Source organism: Psittacula echo (assembly GCF_963264785.1).
Source record: "Psittacula echo genome assembly, chromosome: 3".
NCBI lineage: Eukaryota > Metazoa > Chordata > Aves > Psittaciformes > Psittacidae > Psittacula > Psittacula echo.
Window position 1 is genome coordinate 85,327,294 of NC_137736.1, and position 16,876 is coordinate 85,344,169.

The following is a 16,876-nucleotide window of genomic DNA, read 5'->3' on the forward strand; positions in this document are numbered from 1 at the left end:
TGGAAGTAGATTATCCAATATGAATTCTAGCTCTGAAGTATGTCTGAGTTCTATAACTTCTAAGTAAAATACAGTTTGGGATGGTTTTATATTGAGCAACCTAAAATATAAGGTGTAGGCCTATAGATCATAAATGAGAAAGGTAGGATAAGAGTGGTCTCTGTTTTGGAAACCACAGACTGTTTGCTGCAAAAGCATTTAGAGAGTTGGAAGATTCCTAGTCCAGGCCTGAACAGGATAAAGCTGACTGAATAGGTTAACATGAGCATAAACATTTCCCTGACTTTATTTTGCCTCTCAATCTCCACACAATAAGTGGATGCTTCCACACTCTCAGTGTAGCTGTAGGAAATATATTCAATATAGTGAAGGTAAGATAATGCCAGGAAAACTTTGCAAACCAGACTTGGGTGCTACTTTCCAGCTAGCTTTCCTTATTGCACGAGGGTGTTCTTGGGCTTACCGCTGTAACGCATGATCTGTACTGCTTAGAGATAAACTGCTGAGATTGATTACTAAACAAAGCAAGGGATGCATTATGGATTTATCTAAAGAGGATATAAAAAACCCTCTTATGCTTCTTCTTTATATATTTTAATGTTTTTACCTTTCAAAGAAGTAGTACTTTACTAATATCTGGGGAAAGAGGAGGAAGATAGCTGTTCCCAAAAAAGAAATATACACTGCAAACCATTCTAGCAACTCAAATAGAGCAAATCAGTTGTTCCTGGATGGAAATGTTTCTCACTCTTAAATCTCTAGCTAAAGCTCATTTGACAAACCTATTATAAAACGAATAAATGTAGCTCTTTGTGATTTGTCCATTGTCAACATGTTAACACATTTTATTTGAAGGTAGATTGATGAAGGGTGGCTGAAGGAGTTTACCCTCCTGAGTTAAAGAATAGAAAACCCTTTTTACTTAGCATTTTTCTTTTTTTCTTAGAAGTTCACAAGAGTAGATATACAATTATCCTCGACTTGCTGATGCAAAGGAACAGAGCATTTAGTTTCTTGTCACTGTCTCTGAAATTCCTAAAGGTACAATTAGCATTTCATTTGACATAATGTTGAAAGGTTCATAGATTGATCTTCCCTAAAATGCAGCAAGAATTTTTTGAAATGCAAATTTTGACATTTATTAACTTTTATTCCAGATCTGTTTATAGACTGTAAAACTGTGCATACATTTAACTCAAAGAAGCTAAAAGGACAATGTTTAGGTGGATACTCTGTGTTATAATAAAAGTCTATTTTATTGTTTCAACAATGAAATTTTTATTATCAGAGATTTATGATATCAGCACAGCAGTTTTTACTGCATGATTCACAGTGTTTTTATAGATGTATATTCAACAAAACAAGGAGAGAAATTGTACTGCAGTGCTCTCTCTCAGGAGTGCATTTCCCCATTGAAATAATGTCAGCAGTTTTCCACCTTCAAAGCCCTATGTTTTCAAATCAATTAACAATTCTAATTGTGCTGGAACAGTTGTTCACTTAGCTTGGCAAATGGGACAGGAAACATTATTTCCTTTCTTTGCCTAAGACGAAGGCTTTAATCTTCTGAACCATATTTAACATATAAAAAACACACAACTGAAAAGTTAGGCAGTTTGGAAACTCATTCAATTGTAAATATTGGTTTTCTTGGTGTTCAGGCCTTGGTAGAATAATGGAGCAAGAGCACTACAGTTTCCCCTCTGGGTGCCAGCAAGCCATCTTAGGTTTCATTCTGAATATTCCAGGTGAGATTTCTATCTGGACAGCTGTAAGAGTTACTGCTTTTGCAAGAATGTAAGACAAACACTGATTCTGACCAAACTAGTGATACCAGAATGCAGATCTCTATCATGTTACACAGGGCTGACATAAGGTAGGTAATACAACATGCCAGAGCCAAGACTTGAAGGCCAAATTTGCATTCCATTTTATTTATATACATATATATCGTGTACTTGGATAGGGGCATAGTGAAAGATACAATTATTGTGACTTCATTCAGAGACTAGCATCCAACGATAATAATAAATACGCCATTTTCTTCTGCAAACCCCAAAGTGATTTACCAGATGGGCAAAATTATATTTCCCCATTTAAAAAATAGAATAATCTCATGGTATAACATAGGATGATGCACAAGCCCTTTTCAGGATTAAATGACTCAAGGATCTTGCAGCTGAACATCATCCAAAGGGCTCTATAATTAAAAATATTAGGATAGTCTAGCAAAAAAAAAAAAAAAAAAAAAGTACAAATACAATTTTTTTGTATCTTTTCATAACACACTTGCATTACTCAGAAGGTCACAAAACCAGTATTATTTGTGTATGCTGTTCATGTCAAAAGAAGTACTCAATGCAGATTATCTGCATGAAGGATCTGATGAGTGTTAAAACGTGTATTCACCTCAGTCCTAACCCTATGTAGGAACTTGCCAGGAATATGGTCATACTTTGTGCATGAAACTCCTGGGTGGTTAGAACATCATTTTTGTCACAACTGTAGCTATGTCTTAGTGCAATCTAAGCAGTCTTCACATGAATAACATTGTTGTAGATTACAAGAAAGAGCTAGAACAAAGTTTTGATTTCCATGGCTGTTGTTTGTTTGTTTGTTTTCTTTTACTGATTTCTGCGGAGTCATTTAAATTTATTCATTTTTTATTTATTTGCTTGTGTTGTGGTGCATTCGGACAGGAAGTCAAAGTAAAAATGGCAGCAACTTCTAGGATTAATTAGGAATTCAGGGTCTGGAGTTGAACTCACTTAAGTACGCATAGATTACATAGTTTTTTCCTATCTCCTCTGTTTAACACCATTGCAATTATCGTGCACCCTCATGACTAAAATTAATTACGCATTGCTGAGAAGGACAATACTTTCTTATTGCACAATTTTAATTATTCACTGGTGAGGAAACCGCTCATTTATTGCATCTGCTAGAGGAATGGCATCCTACAAAAATATTGGTTCAGGTATCATTGTCAGCTTTCTGATTCAGAGCCTGAAACTGGACCCAAAACAAAGTGAAAGCTAGATGAAACTCATCAGAAACTGCAGTCCCCTGATGTGGGGAAGGAAAGGCTGTTGAGAAACAAACGAATAATGGTCAGTACCTACCTGCCATTCTTGAAATGATAGTAGCATTTGGCATGGATTTAGTTCTTTTTGTCTGCCTAATCATCATATACCTCCCTGCAGAGCTTGGTATCAATTCCCTGTTTTGTAAATGATGAATTCAGCCAGACATTATACAGGGTACTTAGTCACTGTGACTACAGCATCTAAATTCAAGAAAGCGTGCCTGCCATCCAAGGCTGCCAAATCTTCACTTTTTCTGTCCTCTCAGTGGTGATGAGTAGTCATAACCTCTAAGTTGGTAATGATAGGAGACAATATTAATGTGATTTGCTCAATGATTTTGTCTAAGCTGATAGCAGACATTCAGTAGAATTCATATTCATGTGTGCCACTGCAGATGGATAGACATGTTGCGCCCTGGGTGACTATGCTTTTGGAGTAATACTAGTCCTAAGAATAAACTTAGGCACCTAAATTGAGACTTAGGAGGAAATAAAATCAAAACAGCACTCTTGTAAATATTTGTTGCTCACTGGACACGTTGCTTTATCACTTTCCAAGAACAGCAGGAAGAACACTATGATGCCTAGTTCCTGCCTAACATTCCTTTTCTTTGCAGAAGTTGAGCCTTTCTCTCTTTAAACTTCCCTGGGGCTCCACTCAGTGGTTTTTTGTACTGATTTTTTTCCAGGACTAGCAAGTTTCCAACAAAATAAAAGGCAAATCTTGCTTTTCCTAAAAAAGAATGTTCTTTTTTTCCCACTGGCTTGAGCATCCATACAAGAAGTCCCTGTTCCTTCACATCCTCCTGGGAGAAGGTTCTAGTCACTGGTATAATTTGCTAACACCTCTGCTCAGTGTGATTGTTTAGTGCACCTATTTCTGGGAGAGCTCTGCATTTTTTCTTCCTGCTTGTAGTCACATTGCTGAGTTTTGCATTCAACAAGTATTTGCTTATATGCCAAAATGCCAGACGTTTTGTAGGACAGAAACCAGAATAACTAAGTAGCCCTATTCACCAGGCTAGAAATCCATATTCTTAGCTTGATTTTCCCTTCTTGGCCAACAAATCTGAAATCCACCTTGTCACAGACAGCCATATCTTATAACTAGGTTAAAACAAGGACAATTTTTCCAATGTGCTTTTAGCTTTCAGGATTGAGCTTTTACAGAAGAAATGTAAAAATGTTTGTGTTCCAGAACCTTACCTTTTTTCCCATTTTCAGTCAGCTGGTGTAATACATTATCCCGTTTTTACAAACCTTGTTGTTTGGGTTTGTTTTTTTTTTCTTGCATAATTTCTTAGGGAGGATGAACCAGGCTCCTTGCCCAAAGTAGATCTGTTCTCCTAAATAAAAGACAACACCAGAGGAGGCTTCACCACAGAAATCTAGCTGTCCGCACTGCTTAACTCTTAGCTCATATCCTACTTATGCTTCTTGCAGAGTAAACCTGCTTCTAAAGGAGACTATTCCTGAGGAGTATAAAATCTGCCAGCCAGAGCCTTGTGACCTCAAAGCCAGAGACTGGTCCTTGGTCCTTTTTTATTTACTGGTATAAATACTCCCAAACTGGCTGCAGTGCACTACTGCGAGAAATAGGTTTGAGGAGTGTGCTATGTTGATAGCTACACAGAGATGTCTTTTTCTTTTAATAAGAAAAAAAGACATTATTGAAGTATAAAAAAAAAAACAAACCACCCATCAAAATATGAAGCAGCTTTTCTTCAAAAATCAGTCTTGCAGTGTGGATTCTAGGTGGCAAAGTGTCTTTGTGCCTTTCCAATATCCTCCTTTTGAGAGAGGAAAGGATATCAGGTACCTAATATGATGTTGTGAATTCTGTTCTGGAGATGCTGCTAAAGGTTAAGAAATGTGATATCTGCCTCTGTCCTTTACCAAACCTACCATTGCTACAGTTTGACCTTGAACAGACTTCTCTGACCTGGAAGCTGCAGCTTGTACAAAACCCGTCTCTCATTTGCACGTGTGGAGAATGAGCTTCTTCTGATAGGCTGCAAGGTTTATTCAGTCTATGGTCAATTCTCAAATGTCTGTGAGAAGATTGTTGGGGTTATGGATTATATATGTCAAAAAAAAAAAAAAAAAAAAAAAAAAGAACTGGTTTGCTGACCTCTTTCCATGCTTATAATCTCATTCTTAAAAGGTAAATATACTAACCAGAAAGTACTAGCATTTACTGTAGGTATATTCTGTTTTATCTGTGCTTAACTTTATTTGGTCATCTTGCTCCCTCCTTTCTCTTCTTGGAGAACTGACAATAATTATGCTTGAAATCTGCTGCTATAGAGTTACACAGGGTTTTCTATCTAAAGTACCAGGAACACTTACAGCACTGTAAAAACAGTCATTGCGATTTGGGACGGCTTACTCTTGACCACACTTTGCCCCTCCAGTGTGTAACTCATTCCTGCTATTCCCTTTTCCTGTTCTTGGTACCTGTAAGCAACTGATTCATTTGATAGGAGGTTTGACTGATGTTGTCTTGGCTAGATATCTGAGCTTTTCAAATTTCGTTTCAGTGTTTTTAGTGCTTTCTACTGTGGTAATTGTATAACACAAATATTAGAGGCGCCTGAGACAAGATTAAATTAATAAAATTAAACGTGGTATGAAATGCTATCCTTCTTTGGTTTTGTTCATATATTTTGGTTTATTTAATGATTAGCTTGCATTTTTCAGCTGGTATTTGTTAGGTATTCAGCATAATAAAAATCTGGGGATTTCTATCCTGAATGGGTTTTATTTTTATACAAAGTATTGTATGACAGTCAGTCCAACCAAGTTGATTATTTTGTGTGTCATTTATTTATTATAGTTTGGTGTAACTGAGATACACTTCATAATAATAGGATGATAACATGCTTATTGATCTTATTAGTTTTCTCTCTAATTATGTAATTAGAAAAATGATTGGTTTCTGCCTTCTTTTTACCAATGTTTATTGCCAAGAAGTCCTATATAATGAAAATATTTCTTTTTTTTTTATGGAACTTTAGGCATTTAACAGAAATTCAACTGCATTTCTGGACCACATACACAAATACGTAAGTATCTTTAATATTCTGGTAAAAAAAGATCAACTATTCAAGGGAATGATGCATCACACTTAATATAACCTGCCTACCTTCTGTAAGACTTATTCTCTCAGAGTAACTATAATGGTTGCTTGGATAACGATTGCATTAATTAGTAGATTAGAACCAAAAAAGGTATATCTGTGATTAGGTCTATAGCAAATGCTCTTAATCCAGTTGAAGATAATATATATTTCTGTTAAATAGAATACAGTTATGACATGTTTCTGACACCTGTGAAAACTTTTTTGATTAATTTGTCTCTTTTGCCAACTTATTAAAAGTAGTAGTTTTCATGATTTAATATTCACACTGCACATGCTACAGGGCAACAGTGCAACAAAAGTCATGTCTTATTAAAACATATAAACATACTTTCAGTGCCATCGCTAGGAATAGAGACTTGAAATTCTGGGGCCAAGGTTTGATACAATGCACCCTCTATGAAACAGTAACCACTACACATTTGAAATGAAAGGACATAATTTTCTTTTAAAAAGTACTCTGAATACCATCATAAAGCATTTTCATTTCATCCACTTTAATGGTTGAAAAACTGAGGTAAAATATTACAGCAAAAATATGTCTGTTGTTGCCCCAAGAGAAGTTCCTAAAAGCAATGAGGCTGGTTTTGATACACTGATGTTTTCAGCAAAGGAACTCGTGTTCAACAGCTCTACTCTTGAGTTCATCAGCATCTTCTAACATCTTTCTTTTCCCATGATTCCTTTCTCAGGCTTTTGCCTAGACTTAGTTTTGCATGCATCCATAAACTCAGTGTTTATGAGAAATATTGGTATCAGTGAGGGGATTTTTCAGTTGACTTGCTTTGCCAATTAATTCTGTTATTGAACAAGTGTGTTTAGATGTGTGTAAGGAGTTCGGTCAGTAGCATGTACTAAAAAAATCAAGCATCCACTAATCTTTTTGTTTTTCTCATTAATCATTCAAAATGTTAGTCGTGCAATCAGGATATTATGTAAAAGTTTAAATGACAATAAATAAAAATACATCATTTCGGGTGGCAGGGGTAGAGGGGACATTTGTGGTCCTTCCATAACTCTACAGGGGACAGGAGTAAGTATGAGAAGTAGGTGAATGTTGGAGACCCAATGAATTTGCCTGGAAGGCCTTTGCTCAAAACTGCTTCTTCGTGTATGACTTCTGCATTATACACCGCTGATTTAGACGGTGATCCAACAAATATTCACAAGCTTTTATTTATTGGATAAACTGACTGAATTTAAAAACTGAGTGTGCTTGCAATGTTTTTCAAGTATCACAGTATCACAGTATGCTAGAGATTGGAAGGGACCTCAAAAGATCATCTAGTCCAATCCCCCTGCCGGAGCAGGAACACCTAAATAAGGTTACATAGGAATGTGTCCAGGCGGGTTTTGAATGTCTCCAGAGAAGGAGACTCCACAACCTCCCTGGGCAGCCTGTTCCAGTGTTCTGTCACCCTCACTGAGAAGAAGTTTCTTCTCAAGTTTAAGTGGAACCTCTTGTGTTCCAGTTTGTACCCATTACCCCTTGTCCTATCATTGTTTGCCACTGAGAAGAGCCTGGCTCCATCCTCATGACACTCCCCCTTTATATATTTATATACACTAATAAGGTCACCCCTCAGTCTCCTGTTCTCCAAACTATAGAGACCCAGCTTCCTCAGCCTTTCCTCATAAGGGAGATGCTCCATTCCCTTAATCATCTTAGTTGCCCTAAGTTTAAGGCTTTTATCATGAAAATAGTGAGATCTTTATTACTTTTTTATTTTTCTTCATTTTTTAGATCTACCAATGGTGCTAAAACAATATTACAGGAAATTTTATTGAGAAGACATGCTGATCTTTATGAAAATCTAGATATCTTAAGTTTTCTTTTACTGCTTAATTTGAGCACAGTTGTGTACTGGCTTCCTCCTTTATTGGGCACCAGTTACTGCCAAAACATGTCTGGAGATACATATATATATACATTTTTATATATATATATGTATATATAAAATAAGGCCACATATAACCGTTCCCTACTGAATTATTGTGTATAACAGGAGTACAGAAGCTTCACACCTGTCAGTTTTGGCTGATTTTCAAAACTCTGTGCAAGTGTCAAAAATATGACCTGCCAGTCTGTGTTAGTGAGGTCCCACTCAGATTCTTCAATGATTTTAAAAGGGTGTTTATCCTTGAAGGTCTATTCCTGTATGAATCTGTCCATCTCATACCCAGCATGTGAAAGGTTTACTGTCTGAATTAGAGACAAAATGATAGCTCCAATGACAGTAGCACAGTAATATTCATTTTGTAGCTAATTTGAAATCACAGAGGACGAAATACTGGCCCTATTGAAGTCAGTGTGAGTTCTGTCATGGATTTTCAACCTAGATTATTTCTGTTGATTAGCTGTATCCACTGGTGACCAGTATCACAATAGTCAGGTGCTTTTTTTGGGGACCAAGCTGTTCCCTCCTGAAGCAATGCACTTTTCCTAACCTTAAGCACCAGAGAGATGCCTAGGCTGTGCTTCCTAAACTTTGTGTAGATCACAGAGAGAGAGATGGGATCCAAAGTCATCTCAAGAGGGTGATTCAGAGCACCTATGTTAACCTCTTTCTTCAAAGTCTCCTCTGAAGAAGCGCATTCTCTTCATGTTTGTTGAACATACAGAAAGCCTGAGAAGATCACAGCCTTCAGTTAGATGCTGAGATTAGACCATAGAAAGAGTATGCTCAGTCAGGGCATTTTGGCTGTGTATTAAAGGATGTTGCATGGCAAGCAAAGAGACACCCTCAATCTCTGTGAAGACATGAACAGGTATTTCATGGCTCTTGCTGCAGCTTGAAAATAGGATTAGTCAATTTTCTCAGCTAAGGATGAGAAATCTATTGCATCTGCAAGATGCTAAATGAAGTTCAGTGTCTCTTTCTCAACTCCATTTCTTTACCTGGCAGTCTGAGTGTAGGCAAGACAATGGCAGTATGCTAGGAATAAGAGTTGGTGAGGCTGGTGAAACCTCTTGTCCTACTGTACATCGAAGACATTCCAACAAAATCATTTTGGTATATGCATTTACATTAAAGGCAGATATACCAGTTAGACAGAAACAAAATGTTCACCTATCCTGCTACTGATCTAACACACAGTATACGATGACAGCTTAACATACTGAGGTCTATTCAAAGAACTCAGTGCCCAAAGGCATTTAAAACCAGCATTCATTTAAAATATGTATCTCTGCAAATGCAGTCTGTGTGCAGCAGGAGGCATAAGCTCCCGACAGAAGCTTTAAGATACTGACAATGCTTGAAATATCTAGGAATGCTCCGCAGGACCACAGTTAAGAACCAATCATAAGTGCTTTAACACTGAGCAATTCTACTTTACTTGCAGAAATGAACAAAGAGATGAGTCCCTCTCATATCTTCCTCTGTGCTGGACAAAAGTTATGTATTTACAAGAGCAAATGCAGAAACACTGAGTGAAACTGTGCTTAATCCGAATAGGTAAATGGTCTGTCCTTTCAGCAGGAACATGTCTTTATCTGGCAGGTTTTGAAATTTGACAAACAGATTTCCTTGTGGGACTTAATCTAGAAGGGTCTGAGTCCTTCCTGCATTCGAGAAATAACTCCCATTTGCTGCTCAAGAGAAATCTGTGTGTTGTGGTTTCTTTTATGCTTTTTTCTTTGATAGTAGGAAGAGTTGGGGGTTTTTTGGCCCTTCTTTCTGATGAAAAAGAGGAAGCTGCATATATCACCAAGATATAAAATCAAGAGCCTATACCTGAAAGGAATTACGGATTTTCCCTTCACTTTCTCCAAATCCTGTTAGCTGGCATTGATTACGTCAAATTTTTATCTTTTTATCTTCACACCTTTGTCACCATTCAACTCTTTTCCTTGGGTTCGACTCTGGTTTCTAAAATTTGATATAACTCCTACAGCTCTGGTTATAGGGTGTTGTGGGAGAAGGATTTGGTCAGATTTATGTCAGTTTCTTTCTCTAAATGCTAAAATAATATAAAATAAAATCAAGTCCAAATGGGTTTTATAAAGTGGATTTAAGAATTTTTGAATGGTCTTGCACCTGTAATGCAGATTTTAACCATGTTCTAGACACAAATAATAGAAATCATCTAAATCATCTCTGCTTACATATTTCCTTTAGAAAATTTACTGGTTATACTTGGCTTGTTTTTCTATGTCACTGTGAAGACAAAGCAAATGCTGATTAAAGCAATTAAAACTTTCCTTTGTCTGCAGAAAGAGATGTATTCAGATATGGCTTTTTTCTTTGTAGACATCTTAATAAGCATCAGCAGATTGAAATGAAATCTGTCATCAGTTATATTTTTTCTTAGATTGTCTACTTCACATACATATTAAGAAAGATTTGTTACCAAAGCTTCCTTATATGTTTTCTATTTGTTGTTGCAAAATGGTAAATGTTGAAATAACACTAGATCTATCAATCTGATAATATAATGCAATACATCTGACAGCTGAAGAGAAGAAAAAAATGTAATGACATATAGTATTTGGAGTAGTGCATTTTTTTGTTGTTATAGTTCTCTTCAAAAACACAACTGTGCTGTTTGGGTGTCTGCCACCGTGGAGGGATATAAAGCATTATTGTGGATGGAGGATTCAGCTTTAGCAGAATATAAATTAACTGCCGTGTAAATATAAACATCAATTAAGTTCTGTCACTTGTTAAATATTTATTTACTAAAATGATTTAAGCAGAAAAGCTTGCTGAGGGGAAAATTGGCTGTTTCTATCTATACACTGCTGGTACCTCTTAGGAGCCTGCTTTGTTTCTATTGTTTCTTTATTTATAATCTCTTATGTGTGGTTGCAGAGGTTGCTGTTTCAAACAGCTGAAAATTTAAAGTGCATTTCTCACCAATGTTGAGCAGTATTAGGCATGTAACTCCCATTAATGCTAATGGGAATTAAGCAGATAAATACCTTCTTGCATTAGTGGATAAGTGGACTCCTGTTTTCTAAGGTGACGCAGATTTTATCTGTGCAACTGGAACATGACAAGATCAGAGCAGTGCCTAGATACAGAGGGGAAAAATAAAACATCTGCAACATATTTATCCTTTCATTCTGATTGTCTCATCAGGCTAAGCTGTCAATAGCTTTCAAAGGATGGTTAGGCTTACACAAACCCATGTACAAATATTGTGAAGTTGCATGGCCCTTTTCCACTCTTGGATAGATGGTATATGAAGAAATACTTACGATACTCACTAGTCCCTCATTCTTTCTCATATTAACAACACTATTCAAAAATGGGTTTCTCTTCACTTCTATTGTCATAAAATACTTGCATCAGAATCGAGTCTCATGAAAATTGACATTACAGAATGAGTCATTTATACCACTGAAATATCCACATGATATTTTTTCTTCCCCAAAAGAATAATCCTGTTACACTCATTTGCTCTTTGTGTTACATTGGATCCCACATTTATTTGGCTAAGGCAGATGAGAATTATTTCAATGAGAACCTAGATATTTTTAAGACGTATACATAAATGCAGAAAAGAAGCTATTCTGGAAATACAGATTGATTGGAAGTAAATGGAGCCCTACCATGACACTTTCTGGTTTATGAGTTCATTTCAGATCAGGTTTAAAATACAAAATGCCTCCATCTGATGTATAACAATGAGTGAAATCAGATACACAGACATAAGAAGACACTGAGAAGTTCCAAACAAGCATTAAAGCATTAAAACATGAAACTTCATGTGCAGAAAGCCAGTTCAGTTTGGAAATCTTGAAAGACAAATCATATTTTTTTAAGCCTTAACTATGACCAAGACTAGGCACATACTTATTTCTAGATTTACTTTTTAAATATCTTTTTGAGTACAGCTAATCATGTCCACACAGAACCAAACTAGTTTGTACAATGCACAACAAAAACTTTAAGTGGTCACTGTTAAAAGGCCCAACGGGTAAGTGCCTAATTGCCATAAATACTAATTCCCTAAAGTTCTTTTTGCATTCCCATCTGAATTTTCAATAATGATAGCAATCACACAAACCATTTCAAAATCCTAATCAAATACCTTCTCAATGCATTCATAAAATGAAATGCTGATGCAGTACATTCTATTTAATTGAGATACACTTAAACTAGGAAGTCCACTTAATCAGGATGTCTCCCTGCAAACAATTTAAGTCCAATGATACTTAATGGCAATAACTACTTCTTAATGGGGATGGTAATTCTGCTTAGTTAAGATTTCTTCCAGTGACGTAGTAGTTTACAGCTGTACACTTTTAAATAACTTTTACTAATTTTGTTATGCTTTATGTTTTACTAAATGTTTTATTAAATGTATTTTAAGTAAACATAATGAATTGCATGGAAAAACTCTTGAAAAAATGAGCCTGTGTAGGAAACAAGGCCTTACAGCATTAGAAAGTCTACTGGGGGTAAAGTTTGTCCCCTAAGGGATTTTTTCATGTGAAAACTCTACAGCAAGTAGTTTTAATGGAAGAGGGCACCAGAATTCAGTTCTGAATCTAGATTAGTGTCATATGAACATCTGAGTTTCAAGAGTGCGTGAGTCCCCTCGTCATCTGCATGGCCCTCCTCTGGATTTGCTCCAACAGCTCCATATCCTTCTTATGTTGAGGACACCAGAACTGCACACACTGCTCCATGTGGGGCTTCATGAGAGCAGAGTAGAGGGGCAGGATCACCTCCTTCAACCTGCTGGTCATGTTGCTTTTGATGCAGCCCAAGATACGGTTGGCTTTCTGGGCTGCGAGCACACACTGCCAGCTCATCATTTTTTCATCAACTGGCAGCCCCAAGTCCTTCTCCACTGCTCTGAATCACTTAACATGCTTAACATGCAGTTATGCAATGAAGACCGGTGTGCAGCAGAAAGGGGATCAACCACCTGAATAATGGGTAGAGTAGAAAACCTCCAAGATGGATATTAAGGAGAAACAAAGTAAGTGAGAGAGAGATCCAAACCTGTCTCCAGACTAGTCATATCTTTAACTACATCATGGAAACAAAGTGGAATGTAATGCGTCTCTCATGGGTACCTAATGTAGCAGTTGTGTGAAATTGCTAACGAACTGCATGAAAGGCCCCATCACCTACACTACAAAGTAATTGCATGTCGAAAACGTAGGTGTGATTATTATCATCCTACTAATGGCTGAGAAGCATAACTGTTGCTGCTTAATAGGACTCCTGTGCACCTGTATTCAGCACATCAAAGCTTTCTAGCCTTGGTATCCAGAGCGTGACTTGGGATGAGGAACCATAGACTGAAAACTGAGTCAGTTCAATTTTGTTAGAGCAGTTCAGTCATAGAAGGTTATCATGACTGTAGTGATAGGACAAGGGATAACAGCTTCAAACTTAAACAGGGGAAGTTTAGATTGGATATAAGAAGGAAGTTCTTTAGTGTGAGGGTGGTAAGGCACTGGAATGTGTTGCCCAGGGAAGTTGTGAATGCTCCATCCTTGGCAGTGTTCAAGGCCAGGTTGAACAGAGCCTTGGGTAACATGGTTTAGTGTGAGGTGTTCCTGCCCATGGCAAAGGGGCTGGAGCTAGATGATCTTAAGAGCCTTTCCAACCCCAACTATTCTATGATTCTATGTTGAAAAAGGGCTTCTCATCTGGGGAACAACTAGACATCAAAGTTGCAGGAGAAATTACTGATTTTGAAAAAGCACTTTTTCTACAGTGGGCTGCGTACACTGAAAAAATATTGCACAGCTATGACAGTAGATATGCATATTCATTCAGTTTTAAATCTAACCTGCTTAAACCTTTTAAAAACCTTTGAGTAAATATGGTTGGTCTATGAAAGTATGAAATTTTATGAAAGTCATAATGCTGTCACATTTCACAATACTGTCTGCGTATATCTCTGCAATTGGTGTTTAGTTCTCATCTTCAGCGCCCTGTCCATCCCATACCCTGTCCTATGATAGGAGAGCAGGCAATGACAAATTTAGTGTGGCTGCTTTATGATTTGCAGAATAACAAACAAACTTGATATGGTCTTTAAAACAGTAAAAATGCAATCATGTTTTGCTTAATACTGTACTTCCTTCCCCTATTTCCTATTTGGTAGCTGCAGTACAAACTCTTAAAGGTGAAATTTAAAGTATGACACTCTGTCAAGGCTACAGAAATCCTGAATAATCTGTAGCAAATCAACAACTTCCGTATTATCAGCAAAGGAAGGTGGTTCAGACTTGTTGAACCCTAGTTATTATAGGCTTGAACAACTCCTGATATAAAGGAGAGATATGCATGATTATGCAGGCAAGCACAAGTTAAGTAAGGCTGACTCCTGCTCACTGCAAATCTAATTGACAATTTTGTTGCCCTTCTCTGGCTATTTAGGAAAAGTAGTGAGGTCAATGGTAATGACATGTCTCATGGTTGGAAAATGCCACCCACTTGATTTCTTTTTATAAGGCATTGATTTCAAACTTCTAAGCTCAGCTTTGTTACAAAGAAAGAGATTTTAAAGACTCCTGTTGAGTGAATTTTCTGCTTTTGAAAGGTGACTGGCTGTCAACTGCAAAAACTGAAATGATCTGTTTTCACAGAGGAGGTGCTGTACCTTACATTCTTTATTTCAGTATTACACTGGCAGTTCAGTGTCCACTTCCTCATGTTCACATATGTACTTCAACCTTGATCTTGTGGGGCCATTCCTAGGTTGAAAGTTTCTATGCCTTAGACTAATTCTGGAGACTGATGAAAAAAACCCAGCTACTGACATTTGCCAAGATCGCTAATAGATTTTTTCAATATTGCTTATTTTAAAGAAATAAGAATATAGTTTTTTCTTGTTGTGATCATCATGATTAGCAAAAATGAAGCAGAATGGAAACAGAAATAGGATAGAAATGATGCAGTCAAAAACTTTGTCTCTGTAAACAATTGTCAGAACTAACACACTCAAACAAATGAGTCTCCTACTGCCCTGCAAGCTGGGAAAGCTCCTTGAATTCACATAGAATAAAATTCTGTTATCATTCATCAGTTATACTTCATCCATTAATAAAATTTTCTGGCAAATATTCAGTAACAATGAATATTTGCATACACAAACAGTTAATAGTATTTATAATCTATATGATACCAGAGGAATGAGTTATTCCTCATTTGCTGAAAATAGGCCCATGTTTAGGATGAATTACGTGTGCTTTGTTGCTACCTAACATACATGAAGCAGATAAAAGATAAAGGTGTTAATTTTTTCCCTAGTCAGAATACATTAATAAAATAGACTTCAACCTTGGCATTTCAATTGTTGTCTTAAACCCTAAATAACTTCACTGCCTATGGAGAAGTGACTACCTCAGAATACTTTTATAATAAGGTCAAACTGATAGATTTCATGCCCTGCACTTCAGATTCAGCTGGCACTCAAATACTTGTGAAACTTTCTTATTTATTAAGAACCTGATTTTTCACTATTGGTTATTTGCAACCATAGAATCATAGAATCACAGAATGGTTGGAATTGGAGGGACCTTAAAGATCCTCTAGTTCCAAATCCACTGCTATGGTCAAGGACACCATCCACTAGACCAGATTGCTCAAAGCCCCATCCAACCCAGCCTTGAATATTTCCAGGGATGGGGAAACCACAACTTCTCAGCAACCTGGTCCAGTGTCTCAGCACCCTCATAATAAAGAATTTCTTCCCAATATCTAATCTTAATCTCCCCTCTTTCAGTTTAAAGCCATTCCCCCTTGTCCTATCACTTTATGTCCTTGTAAAAAGTTCCTCTCCAGATGTCTTGTAGCCCCCTTTAGGTACTGGAAGGCTGCTCTAAGGTCTCCCTTGAGCCTTCTCTTCTTCAGGCTGACCAAGCCCAGCTCTCTCAGTCTGTTTCCATAGGAGAGGTGCTCCAGCCCTCTGATCACCTTCATGGCCCTTCTCTGGAATATTGCCCTTCATACAGCACCGGACAATTTGTGAGCAGTGGTGATGAACCGTGTATTTCTTTTCAAAGTATGTGTTTTACAAACATTGTGTAAGCTAAGTGTCTGCCAAAGCAATTGATGGAATCTAAAAGGTGGCCAAAGGCAATAGTTGGCAAAGCATGTTTCTAATACTATTTAAGATGCCTCACAGTATCTGAGATTGTCACATGTGGTCTCACATAAGGCACAGAACCTGTGGGAAACATACACCCTCCTGGAGTGTCAGAGAGACACTGGATGGAGAAGTTAAGCCATTTCAAATGGTACTAGTTATTTCTGTTTTGGTAGGAGAGTTGAGGTGTTTTGGGGAGAGCTCTAGGTCTTTTTGAGTAGCTCTCCATTGCCTAGAACATAAACTCAGACAAATCCCTCAAATATTGACACCTACATTTAGCCAGATAAAGTCATATGTCCATCACCTGAAGCTAATGTTGAGTGTCTAAAGTTGAAATGTCAAATTCTCATATACTGGATGGTCTACAAGCAGTTTAGAACCATGTTTGAGACCAGTTCCTGGCAGTAGATAAAATGAAACATAAGAGGAGTGAAACAGTCTCTCAACTTAGTTCCTTTACCATGGCATAAAATAAGATTTCCAACTCACCTAAGAATTCACAAAAGTATAACTTTTACCCTTTGTTTACTTTCCGTATCACATTGAGTAATTCCATACTCCATCTGTAGTGGGGAGAGGTGCTGTAG